The following is a 13,822-nucleotide window of genomic DNA, read 5'->3' as shown; positions in this document are numbered from 1 at the left end:
GTCAAGGCTGTGGTTTTTCCATTGGTCATGTATGGAGGTGAGAGTTGGACTGTGAAGAAAGCTAAGCACTGAAGAATTGATGCTTTTGAACTGTGGTGTTGGAGAAGACTCTTGAGAGTCCCTTGGACTGCAAGGAGATCCAACCAGTCCATTCTGAAGATCAGCCCTGGGATTTCTTTGGAAGGAATGATGCTGAAGCTGAAACTCCAGTACTTTGGCCACCTCATGTGAAGAGTTGACTCATTGGAAAAGACTGTGATGCTGGGAGGGATTGGGGGCAGGAGGAGAAGGGGACGACAGAGGATGAGATGGTTGGATGGCATCATGGACTCGATGGACATAAGTCTGAGTGAACTCCGGGAGTTGGTGATGGACAGGGAGGCCTGGAGTGCTGCGATTCATGGGGTCTTAAAGAGTTGGACACAACTGAGTGACTGAACTGAACTAAATACTTAATTATATTGAGCATCTTTTCATGTACCTGTTGGCCATTTGTAAGCCTAGGGTCTTAAACTAGGATGGAAGAGTATGTAAAATTATGTATAAAAATGTTCGATTTTCTCTGGGGAGAGGGTCCATAGCTTCCATCAGATACTCACAGGTGTCTATCAAAGAGAAAAGAGTGAGAGCCATTTTTATGTATTACTATATCTATGGAAATGTTTTTACTTTGTCCCTATTCATTTCTTGCAACAGAATTTTTTAAAGTATCAGCAGTTGTCCCACAGACAATAGAAGTAGCACTGATTGAATCCTTTAGAATTAATTCCTAATGCTTCTTCCAAACCTCTATGCTCTTCTCACTTTTGCTAAGTTTCTTGCTTTGACTAGACTGAAGTACTGAATAATGCAGTCCCAGACATGTCGTTTAAGGATCTCACCATTTGTTACATGTATCTTCCTTTTCTCTCCTTTTAATATTAAGAGGGTTTTGCTATTTTCACAAGAAATTTTTACTCTATGCCCACTATCGAAATCCCCAAGTAATCCCATCTTTTTCATGCCAACACTTTGGTCCCACAGTTTTGGTTAAAAGTTTAAGAGAAAAAAACTCTTTTAACAAGGGCCAGTCTCAACATTAGATCATTAACTTTTCCTGATAAACTTTAGAAAAAGGAAGTGGAAAGTAAGCATTGATCTATTATTAAAAACTTGCGTCTTGTTTAATTTTCTTTTTTACAAAAGTGATCTCTTCCCTCTGATTATTAATGATTTTTTTCTGTATCTTTCTTTCTCCCTCATTCCCTTTGTGATTCACTTCCCTCCAGTGGTTTAATTTAGTTAATGTTCTCATTAGTGCCACTTTTACTCCAGCAGATTTCCTGGGCTTTCACATCAGTGCATTTCTGTATGATAAACTCCATTAACAAGTCTGAACATTCAGGGAAAAGAAAGCAGTCATTCAAAGCAATGGGCTCTACCTCCTTTGCTCTCATCTTCTGATCCAACTCTCTTGGCTATTTTGGAGCTTCTTCAGCAGATAACTCCATCCGAAGAAAAGAAGCACTGACCTGTGGCATCAAGCTGATGGCTGAACAGACTTACTTCCTAATAGGTACTGTCGATATATGTCATCACCATCAGTGAAAAATATATGTATATTTTTAGATTTAAGAAAGACACAATCCCTCAGAATGTTTTTTAAGCCATTTTTTCAAATAGTGATGTAGATTTGTCCCGATACACTCATCTTTTTCTTCCAATCTCCAAGGCTTCTCCAGACAAGTTTAGGAGAATTGTACCATCTGGGTTATGGAATCAAAAGCTTAAATGAACCGCAACAGACTATTTGATCTGACATTCTAAGTGATGTTTCTCAACCTATACTGTTAGATGGTAAAGAATCTGCCTGCAATGAGGGAGACTTGGGTTAGATCCCTGGGTTGATCCTCTGGAGAAGGGAATGGCTACCAACTCTTTATTCAGGCCTGGAGAATTCCATGGACAGAGGAGCCTGGTGCGCTGCAATCCATGGGGTTTCAAAGAGTCAGACATGACTGAGTGATTACCATTTTCTCTTTACTTTCACTGTATGTTGGTAGTGACTGGAGAGTCTTTAAAAATGGATACTTGGGTCTCATCCCTAAAAGTTCTGATTTACCTGGTGAGGGTGGGGTGTAGGAGTGGGGATCTTTAACAGCTAATAATATGTGTGTGTGCTCAGTCACATCCAACTCTTTTTGACCCCATGGACTGTAGCCTGCCAGGCTCCTCTGTCCATGGGATTTTCCAGGCAAGAATACTGGAGCGGGTTGCCATTTCCTACTCCAGGGCATCTTCCCCACCCTAGGATTGAACCCGTGTTTCCTGAGTTGTCAGGTGGATTCTTTACCACTGCATCACCTGGTCCCCAAAAGTCCCCAAAAGCTAATACAGTGAAAGGCAAAGATGAGGGCCAGCCCTCTAAAGTAAAACAGGACTAATACAATCAGCTTCAATCAATGAAGCCAAAATAATGCTATCCACATGATGTCATAATATTGTTGTAAGACAGTAGAGGGCAGAGTTGACAAATTTATATAAACTGTCTTAGGAAATAGCAATTAGTAATATAATCTTCAGGTAATCTAACATAATCTAATGTAAACATTGTACTCTATAGTCATCTTTTGTCACAAAGCTTTCATTTACTGCTAAAGACAAATTACTTTCTGTATGTTGGAATTTACTGGGAAGCCCCTTAGTGATGCCTGATCAATAGTGTTATTACATAATTTGTGTATTTTTGAGAGAGCAAAGGGACCCTTGATTCTGCAGGGACAATAAGTGTGAGCCACGATTGTCTTAGGTAAGGGACATGTCACGTTATGGTCACTATGTCTTCTGTGGGGTCTAGTAAAAGAGCCAGAATTTGTAACATGGCTTAGGAAGTAAAGTAACCAGTGGTAACTATGTACTTATGCTGATTATTACAGTTTTCAGTATTACATTTATGTATGTTCATCTATTACTGTTTAAGCATCTCGGGCAATTGTAAAGACAGTAAAGACGTGCTTTTTTAAGTATCAAGTATTATACAGTCTGCTTGAGAAAAGAAAATTAATACATGAGGCTGCATGTTTTTCAAAGTTGAGTGATAATTGATAAGTATCAAGATTGATTAGGCAACCTTAGGAAAATCAAACAGTTAAGGCAGAAGTGGTAAAGAATACAAAGTTACGGAGATGATTAGCCTTGGATTGAATCCAATGGCTGATCTGAAGGCTTGACAAGTCTTCCCACTGTGCATAAGATGTGTGAGGGAGTGAGCATGTATCAGGCAAATCCAGCATGTGATGACTGGGAGGATGGTGAAAACAGATCAGCTGTGCACAATTTGTGTAACAACTGTGTTTTACCTTCAAGGCACATATTTATTTCATTATCTGAATTACCGATGAAACTATTGACTCATTGTTTTCCTTTACTTCACTGCTGTTTTGTCCTTACCCTAACCCTCTTCTCTATCAAAACTTGCTCACAGGAAAGGATATAATATTTGCTACTTATATTTAATGATATTTTCCCCAAATTAAAAATAATTTTGTCATTTGTTATGAAAATGTTCTATACGCACAAATAACCAAATATTATAGAAGAATAGAGAAGGAAGTAAGAATTAGTGTTAATTCTATTAACTAAAAATAATTTAAGATTTTTTAGAGTATCCTTCCTTAGTCAACTTAGGATTATTTGATGGCCACTTAAACAGTATGTCATGATGTCTTTCCCTATCAATAAATATAAAACCACATCATCACTTAACTGGTTACATAGAATGTGTGTGTGTGTGTGTGTGTGTGTGTGTGTGTGTGTGTGTATACCCACTATACTTGGTTTAATCAATTATATTGTGATGAACACTGAATTCCCAATTTTTCCTTTTAAAAACATTATTATAATGAACATCTAGTATGTTTTTACTACAAGTGTAAAATATAGAAAGCTAGAGTTGAAAGAGTCCTTGGAGACTAGCTAGTTCAATGCCATCATTTTGCAGAAGAAAAACGAAGACAGAGAAAGGGTAACAGGGAGTAGAAGCCAGGTCTTTTGACTCTATCTACTGATCTCTTCAGACAAGCCTATTACCATCTTTTAAAAATTTGCTTGGCTATTAAAATGCCACTAAATGGCATTGGCTTTTCCTTACTGCAGTAGCTGAAAGCCTGTACCTTAAAAGCTGACTCTTCCCAAGGTCATTTGCATTTTAATATTGGTTGTTAGTTATGGAATAAGTTAAAAGATTCATATGTAGGTGATATTAGATCTTTGGAATGAGGGTAGTGAATGCCTTAAGTGCTTGAAATAGTATGGGGCAAGCTCCGACTTCGATTTCTGGCCATATTTGGTAGAGGGGAGGAGTGGGAGTTGAGAAATAGGTTTAAGCAGTAGTTGAGGTCAGTAATGGAACATTGATGTTCACTCACAGCTTTGAAACACTTCCAAAAGAAGGGTCAAAAACTTTCACTTATTTTGGTTTCTGCTATGGAAGGTCCAGAGCTAGATGCTTAATTAAGTGAATTTTGATGTTTAAGATGATGATGCAATAGAACAAGTAGCACCGAGTTGTTACTTGCACATACTCAGCATAATTGGAGGCTAAATCTTTAATCTAATTATTGACTTAAAAAATTAGTCTATAATATAGATCATTTACATTAACTATCATGGGATCTGTTAATTAAAAAACCCATGAGATACTGCTTTCTAGATAAATAACTGTTTCGTTAGAAAGGGATTTGGAGTTCTGTGTGATTTTTGGAGAATTACTTGAACTCTGAGTTTCTTGGTTTCTTTGTCTGGCAATAAGGATAATGATTGCAATTTACTTCATGAAATTGAATACAAATGATTGTATGGCATTTGGCAAAAAGAAAATGATAAATCTTTTAAAAATATAATTTGCCATACACAAAGGAAAATGAAGAAAAATGATGTTTTTGATAAGAACTAGTTATTTTACAAAATATATCATGTTTGAGTTTCTTGTAGACTTTAAAGCGTTCAACAAATATTTAAGCAGAAGTTGAGCAGCTGCAGAAATATCCCACTGAATAGAAAATGAGATGAATTTGCAGAGGTAATGAAATCTTTCATTGCAATATCTTTCCAAATTTTATTGAAAATTTCCCAAAGGTTTTGGTTAATATTATAAAAAAAAAAATGTGTAAACTTGGAAACTGCTCACTTACAAATTAAAGCAATTAACAAGATCATTTATGCTGGCAATAATTATCACATAAGCACAAAATGGTTTAATGGTTGAATTGTTAGCACTCTAGCTGTCATTCTTTGTTAACAAACTCAAGTTTTAAATTATATTTTCTCCCCTTGATTTGAGTTCCTGGCCTGATAAATATTTATAAAAGAAGAGAACAAAGGTTTCAGGTTTAGGTACTTCTGATTATCCACATACAGATTATTCTGTTTGTGGAGTACCCAAAATAGAGCGTTAATGTCAAAACAAGATCAACTCACTGCTTATAATGCTTTTTGATCCATCTTCCTATATTTTTAATCTTTTGGCATATTGGACCATGGGGATTGGAGAGGGGCCACTGCCCAAGGATGAAGTCTGAAAACAACACTGAGATGGCAGAATAAACAGAGACAAAGTTCACATATCTGAAGCATCACTATTGTATTTGCTGTATCTCATTATTGGAGAAGCAAATGGCAACACACACCAGTACTCTTGCCTGGAGAATTCCATGGGCAGAGGAGCCAGGCAGGCTACAGTCCACGGGGTCGCAGAGTTGGAAACAACTGAGCGACTCACACTTTATGAATGGAACATCAGAAGGTGGCAGGTGAACTTGGTAGAGCATGTGAACGGAAAGCCTGCTTTATTGATTCCATTTCTCATCCACAGGCAGCAAGTCCAGGTGTGAATGTGTCAAGGTGACCGAGGAGTTGGTGAAATTCAGACATAGATACTACCAATTATGTTTTAGGGATGTGAATTTATTTAGATAACTATCTAAACATAAATAGGAAAATGATCCTTCTTAGAAAAATCACAAATATATATTCTTACATCAAATAGAAATAACCTTGAATTACCTACTTCTTTGGTTGACCTTCAGAATTGCAACTCTCTTTCAGTTTCCATGATTTGTTTATTCATTAATTTATTCATTCACTCGTCAGGCCTTTATTAAGTATATCTTGTGCGTCAGAAACTGTGCTAAGTCCTAGGAAACTCGAAACAGTATTCCAAAAGCAACAGGGAGCCACTGGGTGATTTAAAATAGTGGGATGACATGATCAGATTTCCTTTTCTGAAAGTGTATTTTGGCTACTCTGTGGGGGAAGAATTGAAAGAAAGTGAAACTGGAGAATGGTACAACAATTGGGAGGCTTATAAGAAGCAATTCATGTGGGAAAAGATGAGGTCTGGGTTATGGACTAAAATTATGGCACCCCGCAAATTCATATGTTAAAATGCTAGCCCCCCAGTCCCTCAGAAAGTGACCAGATTTGGAGACAGAGCTTTTAAAGAGGTAGTTAAGGTAAAATAAGGTCAGGTGGCTAGCCGTAATCCCATATGGCTAGTGTCCTCACAAGAGGAGATTAGGATACACACACAAAGGAAAGAGCATGTGAACACAGAGGGAAAAGAGGGCCACCATCTTTGACTTGTAAACCAAAGAGGGTCAGAAGAAACAACCCCGCCAGTATCTTGATCTCAGACCTCTAATCTCCAGCATTGTGAGAAAACAAATTTTGCTATTTAAGCCACCCAGTCTGTGGTATTCATCATGGAAGCCTGAGCAAACTATTAATAGTATAGCCTGAACAAGGCAATTGCAGAACAGAAGTACCTTCAGACATCAGTTTATCAGCACACCCCAATATAAGCCTGGTATTACACGGGCACAAACTCACATCCTTTAGGTAACAGAAAATCTAATCCTGAAAAGGAAGGAAAGCTCAGGCTCAGCCATGGAAGGAAAGATGCGCAACGCCTGGTTAGTTCTTCCATGCACTGGGGCATAACAGGATGTAAGCCTTGCTCTTCCACTTCTTTCCATTATTGGAGGGAAATTTGAAATCAGTTTCACTTGCTGCCTTAAAGAGTGGTCAGTTTGGTATTTAGCTTTAGGTTCCTTCCAGGGACTGATCTGTTTGAGGCATTGGAAGGGGAAGTTTGGTCCTTTGTCCTCGGGGCCCCTACATTGTAAATGGTTTTCCAACCGGTCCTGCGGCTGCTTTGTTTTTGGCATTTGTGGACAGTGTGGTTCCCCTAGATGTTCCCAGAAATGGAATGGAAATTTCAGCCAAATTTTATGAAATGCATCTCTTGGTGACAAGGTAAATAAGGAGGGAACATTAGTTTTTTAAGCCCTAAGCACTATTTTGAAGTTTTCTGTTCATTATCATGAGTTCTTGATTTTTCCACTGTTAGCAAGATTTTGAATGAAGGGAATATTGGATAGGGTTGGGTTTATTTGGTTTGGTAGGTCTGTTTTTAAGTAGCTTTCTGATACATGTTCATTTCTAAGTCACAGTAGTTTTAAATTTCAAACAATTTAAAATTGGTTTTGTGATTCAGTAAAAAATAACTTTAGGATTAATTTCATTCAAGGCACAGGAAGTTCGTCTAGCCTATATTCTTGGTTTATGGTTTAATTTTTTTTCAAGTTCTTGGGCCTTAATTAAATCAAATTAAATCATAAATTTTAAACTATACATAAAATTTGTAAACTATGTTTAAAGATCTCCATCTTGCTTTAAGCTGCTTTTACTGAATCTGAAAATTCAGAGTTTTCCTCAACTCTGAGAAATTTTATTCTACTTTCTCCTTATAATCATCTCATCTATGCTCTCTTTTCTCTTCTTTTGTAACTTCTATTGAACAGATACTAGAGTGGAGGCTCTCACCTCCATGGCTTTCAACCATTTTCACAAACTTCCCATCACCCTGTTTTTCGCCCTGTGCTTGAGGAGAATTTGTTCCCACTAATCTGCTCTTTGACTTGATCAGTTCTTCTGATCAGCTAATGGATTTAAAATTTCAGGAACCACTTTTTAAATTTCTGTTTTCTCACTGATTATTTTTCATGGATACAATATCCTTTCAAATCTTGCTGAATAAAATTTAAAATCATTTAAAATTTATCTTCTGTTTCCTTTTCTTAGTTTCCTCTGATAACACTTCTTTGTTAGTTGAGTTTGGTGCTTTTCTTTCATGGTATTGGCTTCCCTCCCCTGACAGAATCTTTGGTGATTTTGATTGTCCGATCATCTTTTATTTGAGAATCAGTTTGCTTGCCTGTTCGGTTATCATAGCCTCTCTTCAGGAACTCTGAAGGAAGGATACAACATGCTATCCAGAGAGAGTGAAAGTTCCCTCTCACTTCCAGGGGTCAGCGGATCCTTGGACTCTGCCCCTCTGGTCCCAATAGCCCCACTAACTTCATCCCACAGGCAAACATTTGATATCTAATGCCAGCAGGGGAGGAGGCTCTTCAGCGAATTATTCTGTCCTAGGTTCCCCTTCCACCTCTTGTATCCTTTGATTCCTGCTTGGAATCCCCCTAAATGATTCCTTCTCCTGAAGCTGTTTTGATTTCCTCTCATTTTGTTTTTCTGTAGATCAGGTCCTGTCTCTCTTTTATATTTCAGTATTTCCTAAGAATTTCTGGAAAATTGATCACATTTTTTCTTATTTCGTTGTGCTGTTAGATTTCTATTCTCTTTAAGACACACACACATATATATATATATATATATATATATACATACACATATGGGAGAAGGCAATGGCACCCCACTCCAGTACTCTTGCCTGGAAAATCCCATGGGAGGAGCTTCGTAGGCTGCAGTCCATGGGGTCGCTAAGAGTCGGACATGACTGAGCAGCTTCACTTTCACTTTTCACTTTCATGCATTGGAGAAGGAAATGGCAACCCACTCCAGTGTTCCTGCCTGGAGAATCCCAGAGATGGGGGAGCCTGGTGGGCTGCTGTCTGTGAGGTCGCACAGAGTCGGACACGACTGAAGGGACTTAGCAGCATATATATATATTTTTAATGAGATTTGGGATGGAAGAGAAGATAGATGTGTGGGCTCAATCCACCATCTTGATCCAATCTCTACGTATTATTTTCTTTATTATCTCCAACTGTTCATCAAATAAAATAAGCTCAATGTAAAAAATTCAGAGAATACAGAAATAGAAGACTCCTTCTTGTGTCAGATTCCTCTAACGTCCCAACTTATATCCTCTTTCCTCCTACTGATTTTAGCTGGAGCTGGGTCGACATTTCTGTGAGAGCTTACCCTCTCTTCCTGTATAAGTAGAAGTCCCAGTTCTTGGTTGACAACTTCTGCCTCAAATGCACACCTTCTCTCTGGAACCGTAGATTGCCTGTTAGGAATCTGCTTGGTAGCTCGGAAGTGTGGGGTATCAATATGGAATAGGGGGTTAGGGTGGCAGCCCCTTGACCAACCAGGATGAGGGCCAATCTCCCACCTTTCCTTTCTTTAAAAAAATTAATTAATTTATTGATTTTTGGCTCTGCTGGGTTTTCACTGCTGCACCAGGCATTTCTCCAGTTGTGAGCAGGGGCTATTATTGTCCAGCTGTAGTGTGCGGGCTTCTCATCGCAGTGGCGTCTCTTGTTGCGGAGCATGCGCTCTAAGGGCATGAGAACTTCAGTAGCTGCAGCACCAGGGTTCAGAATTGCAGCTCAAGGGCTCTAGAGCACAGGCTCAATAGTTGTGACTCATGGGCTTACTTGGGGCTTCCCAGGTGGTTCAGTGGTAGAGAATCCGCCTGCCAATGCAGGTGACTTGAGTTCGATCCCTGGGTCGGGAAGATCCCCTGGAGGAGGAAATGGCAACACACTCAAGTATGGACAGAGGAGCCTGCAGGGCTCCATGGGGTCACAAAGAGTCAAACACAACTGAGCACAGGTGCATGGGTTTAGTTGCTCTGTGGCATGTTGGATCTTCCCAGATTAGGGGCTGAACTCATGTCTCTGGCACTGGCAGGCAGACTCTCTACTTCTGAGCCACAAGGGAAGCCCCCCATTTCCCTGATGGACGATTCCAGGAGGCTTTAGGTACTCTTCTCAGAAAGTCCCTACAAAATTAATCCCTGCTGCCCACAACAATGACTTCAGTTATGAACCCTTATATGAGCTTGTCCTTCTTGCCTATTTCACTCTGCTCAATTTCTTATTCCCATTCCCTGGGATCTGCCATTTCCCTCCCTCATTTGACAATATCCTTTTCCTCTGTACTTCTAAACTTCCTCTCTCCCTCAGTCCTAATTTATCATTTCACTGTAACTCTATTAGCTGTAAAGCATTTGGAGATGCTGTCAGGATAACAGGCTCTGGAGCAAATGAGGTTGTATTGAATTATTTAGCTTTCAGCTGAAGTGGAGATAACTAAAGCAGCTGGGCTGGTTTGTAAAATCCTGGGGTAATCTGTCCACTGAATTGGTGCTTTTATCATATTAATTTTTTCCTCATGGTTGAAAATTATAAATTTTAGGGCTATAAAGAAATATATGTGGGCAACTTCAGTTTAGAGCCACAAACCTAAAGCTAAGGAATTATCTGTTTTTGTAGTATATAATTATGTAGCTGCAGAGCTGCAATTCTAGGGAATCATGAATTTATTTAATAAGTTTATTCACACAAGGCTTTTTAAAAACATAAATACATAATTTACTCCATTTTTTTTCTTTCAAAAATAGATCAAGCATTTCTACTTGAGATATATGATAGTCTCAGCCTTTGAAGCTGGCCTGTTTTTCTTAAGTGCTCCTTGCCAGAATTTGGTTCTTAATTTTTAAATGAAAGAGACCTTTTTGTTTCTAACTCAGTAAAAAAAAAAAAAGAACTCTTAAATGTTATCAGAAAGGGAAAACGGTGGATCATTGCTAATCTAATGCATGACCACAAATATTCTTCTATTATCTTCCCTATATTACTAGAGTGTCTTGGGAAATTGAGCTTAATAAGGGCCCAGAAAACAAGATGGGGGTGTGGAGAGTTGTGTGGCTTTGTGACATCTGTGGGGTTTGCCCCACTTAGCACAAACCAGGGTCTAAATACTCACTCTCAAGACGCGTGACTGCAGCAGGAAGTGAAGTATCTTTGCATATGTTCAGTATATAGACTAAGAACTCACATCTGGCACTTAAACACCCTTTTCCTGGTGAATCCTGGAAAACAGCATAATTATACTCCCAAGCAAATAACTCAGGAGCAAGACTGTTCAGTTGTGAAGAACACCAGGCATCATCAAAGTTAAAACTCTTTTCTACATCTTTGCACTTCACATCGCCACTGCCATCTCCAAAACACCTGAGATTCCCTGGGTTGTTGTCTGGGTAGAAACTGTCCCAGCACGGCTGATGGAGAAAAGAGATGAAAACTGCGGCAAGGTGTATCACCAAGGCTTACTGAACAATGACCTTGTATAATAAGAAAGTCAAGAAAGTGGACAGCCTTGCAAGCTGCCACTTCTGTGTCTCTCCCGAGGTGAGCGGAGGTGCTGTTGTCTTTCCTCTTTGGCACCAGCGTTTCTAGTGTTTTCTCGGGCCTACAGCATCCCACCCCACCCAGGCTTGAGGCGAGGAAGCCTCGGCTCCCTGGAAACCAGGGCCGGCCAGGAGATGTCGGTGGGCTGGGGTGGCAGCTTGCCTGTTGATTCCAGTCCCTGTAACATGCAAGCCGTGGGACTTCGCGCTGTGCCCCTCCGGCTTTGCGGGGTCCGCCCAGGCCACACCAGGTTTGCAAACAGAGACACCGAGCTCTCGGGCTGAGGGCGAGGGTCTCCCGCCCAGTGCCCACGCCAGCCCTCCCAGCGTCTGCTCTTACTGCCAGCCCCGAGAAGCCTGCCCCACAGTGCGCTTTCTAACACACCAGCCCCCGGGAACAATCTGTCTCTCCCAAACACGCCGCAGCGAGGGCGCGCTGCCCGGGCGCCCGCCTCTCCTAACCTACGGCCTCAGCGGGTCTTTTAACATATTTGAAAAGCCTGATTCTATACAGTGGGGACGCGAGGTGGGAAAGGTTGGAGGGCTCATTTTCCTGGCCAGGCTTGCCGCTCTGGGTGCACGAATTAGGCCGGAGCTGCAGCCAAATCTTTTCCCCGCTGCAGGGGGCTCGGGGTAGTGCGCGGTGAGGGGAGGTGAGCGGCGATGGGGGCGCTGCGGACCGCTCCGGCTTCGGGTGGCTCGGACTCGGGCCGTCCTCCGGGAGGCGGAGGCTGGCCGGGGGAGCCGGGCGGAGGCCGGGCAGGTGGCCCGGGGCTCGGAGGCTGATTGGCAGGTGCGGGAGTGGGTGGGGAAGGCGGGGGCTGGGCCTGGCGCTGCGGGAGGCTGCGGCCCCGCCTCTCCGCCCCCGCCGCGGGACTATCTGGTCCCGGCAGCAGCGATGTCCCCCGGCAGGAATGTCCCTCCTCAGATAATGTTATTTATATCTCTGGGCGGGTCCGCGGCTCGGCAGCACCAGGCGCCCGGCGGCCGCTGTGCCAGGAGCCCCGCGCTGCCCTCCTCCCCCTGCGCCGCCGCCGCTGCCGCCCCCGGGCTAGGGGTGGCCGCCTCTACAGCCCCAGCGCAGGTGAGTCCCGGGAGGGCCCCGCGGCCGGAGGGAGCTGGGTGCGGGTGCGGATGCGCGAGGCTGGGGCGCGCGGCGCGAGCGCAGAGGAGGCGCTGGGCCCAGGGGGCGCGTGACGCACGGCGCCCAGGGGACCGGGTGGGGGCCCAGCCCTGGGTGCCGGGCGTAGAGCCCGCGGGAGGCCCTGGCGGCTGCGGCAGAGATCGCCCCGGGGCGCGGGAATCCGCGTGGGTTTCGGAGGCGCTTAGCTAGCTGGGCGCTTGCTTTGGAGAGCCGGATCCTGGAGCATCGCCCGGGGGCGCTGGGAGGGCGGTGAGCGGGATGCGTGTTCTGGTCCCGGGGCTGCCTCCCCCAGAACCTTGGCATGGGGACGAAGAGGGTTCTGCCTTTAGCCTGTCCGACCTCCCCACTCCCTTTTCTGCTGGGTGTCTCAGCCCTGGGGCTGCTCAGATTCCCTTCTGGGGAACTTGTCTGCGCGCTGCTGGCAGCTCCGCGCTCAGGCTGGGAGAGAAGGGCAGTGGAAGGGCCCGGGAAACGAAGCGGAGTGGCCGGGTGCAGCCCCAAGGAGAGGAGCTCAGTGTGCTCCAAGCCATCCTCCAAGGACCCTTACCCTTCCACTCCTAAAGAGTTTCACTCCTCCAAGCTGCTACATACTACAGTCACTCGCCTTACCAGTTTCTCTTTCTCCAACAACTTGGCCCTGAGAAACAGCAGAAAGTGGGAGAAATTAACAGCGTTAAAACAATCCCCAACTTCCACTAACTCGCCCAGACTTCCAAGGGTGGGGAAGTAGCGGCGGGCTTGAGTACCGTTTCCGTGACAACGAGCCCCAGGTAGGGTTCTTGATTTTCAGCCTATTAATATCCAAACCACTGTTTTCAGTGAGCAATTAGAGGCGCCAGGAGTTAATAATAACACGCTGAAGGAAAATGAAAAGAAGCCATAGTTTAGTTTCTTAGATGCTTCAGATGGGGGTGGTAGTGGTGGATGTCTAGTGACAGTATTTTTGCACCCAGAACTCCTGTGCCGAGAGTCTAGGCTGTCACTTCTAGGTAGGAGGCAGCCGTGCGAGACCCACAGCGGTGAGTTAGTCACGATCTATATACTTCAGTTCCTAAGGGAAGTGATTCAGGTGGCTCTTGAAAGAGAGGAGTCTGCAAATCAGAAATTTTAGGCACCTGTATATTATCTGCTACCCGATTCTTAGCTTCACAGATGGTACCAAATTTTATTCTAGAATTCCCTCTTTGATCACCCTCTGA

General features: G+C 43.0%; 1 protein-coding gene across 3 annotated transcripts in view; it reads left to right on the top strand.

Annotated features, from left to right (window-relative positions):
• The first annotated feature begins 6,167 nt into the window (after positions 1-6,167).
• Positions 6,168-13,822, top strand: part of SPTB (spectrin beta, erythrocytic) — a 138,822-nt gene continuing 131,167 nt past the window's right edge. The window contains exon 1 of one of the 3 annotated variants that reach the window (XM_055538352.1): positions 6,168-7,293. The gene's annotated coding sequence lies outside the window, so the exon portion shown is untranslated. Of the gene's footprint in view, positions 7,294-12,380; positions 12,564-13,822 lie in introns of those variants that run through there. The other 2 variants (XM_055538350.1, XM_055538353.1) reach the window with 2 other exon arrangements.

The sequence above is a fragment of the Bubalus kerabau genome, chromosome 10 (assembly GCF_029407905.1).
Source record: "Bubalus kerabau isolate K-KA32 ecotype Philippines breed swamp buffalo chromosome 10, PCC_UOA_SB_1v2, whole genome shotgun sequence".
Taxonomy (NCBI): domain Eukaryota; kingdom Metazoa; phylum Chordata; class Mammalia; order Artiodactyla; family Bovidae; genus Bubalus; species Bubalus kerabau.
Note: the sequence above shows the minus strand (reverse complement) of the source record. Positions and strands in the feature narration are given on the sequence as shown.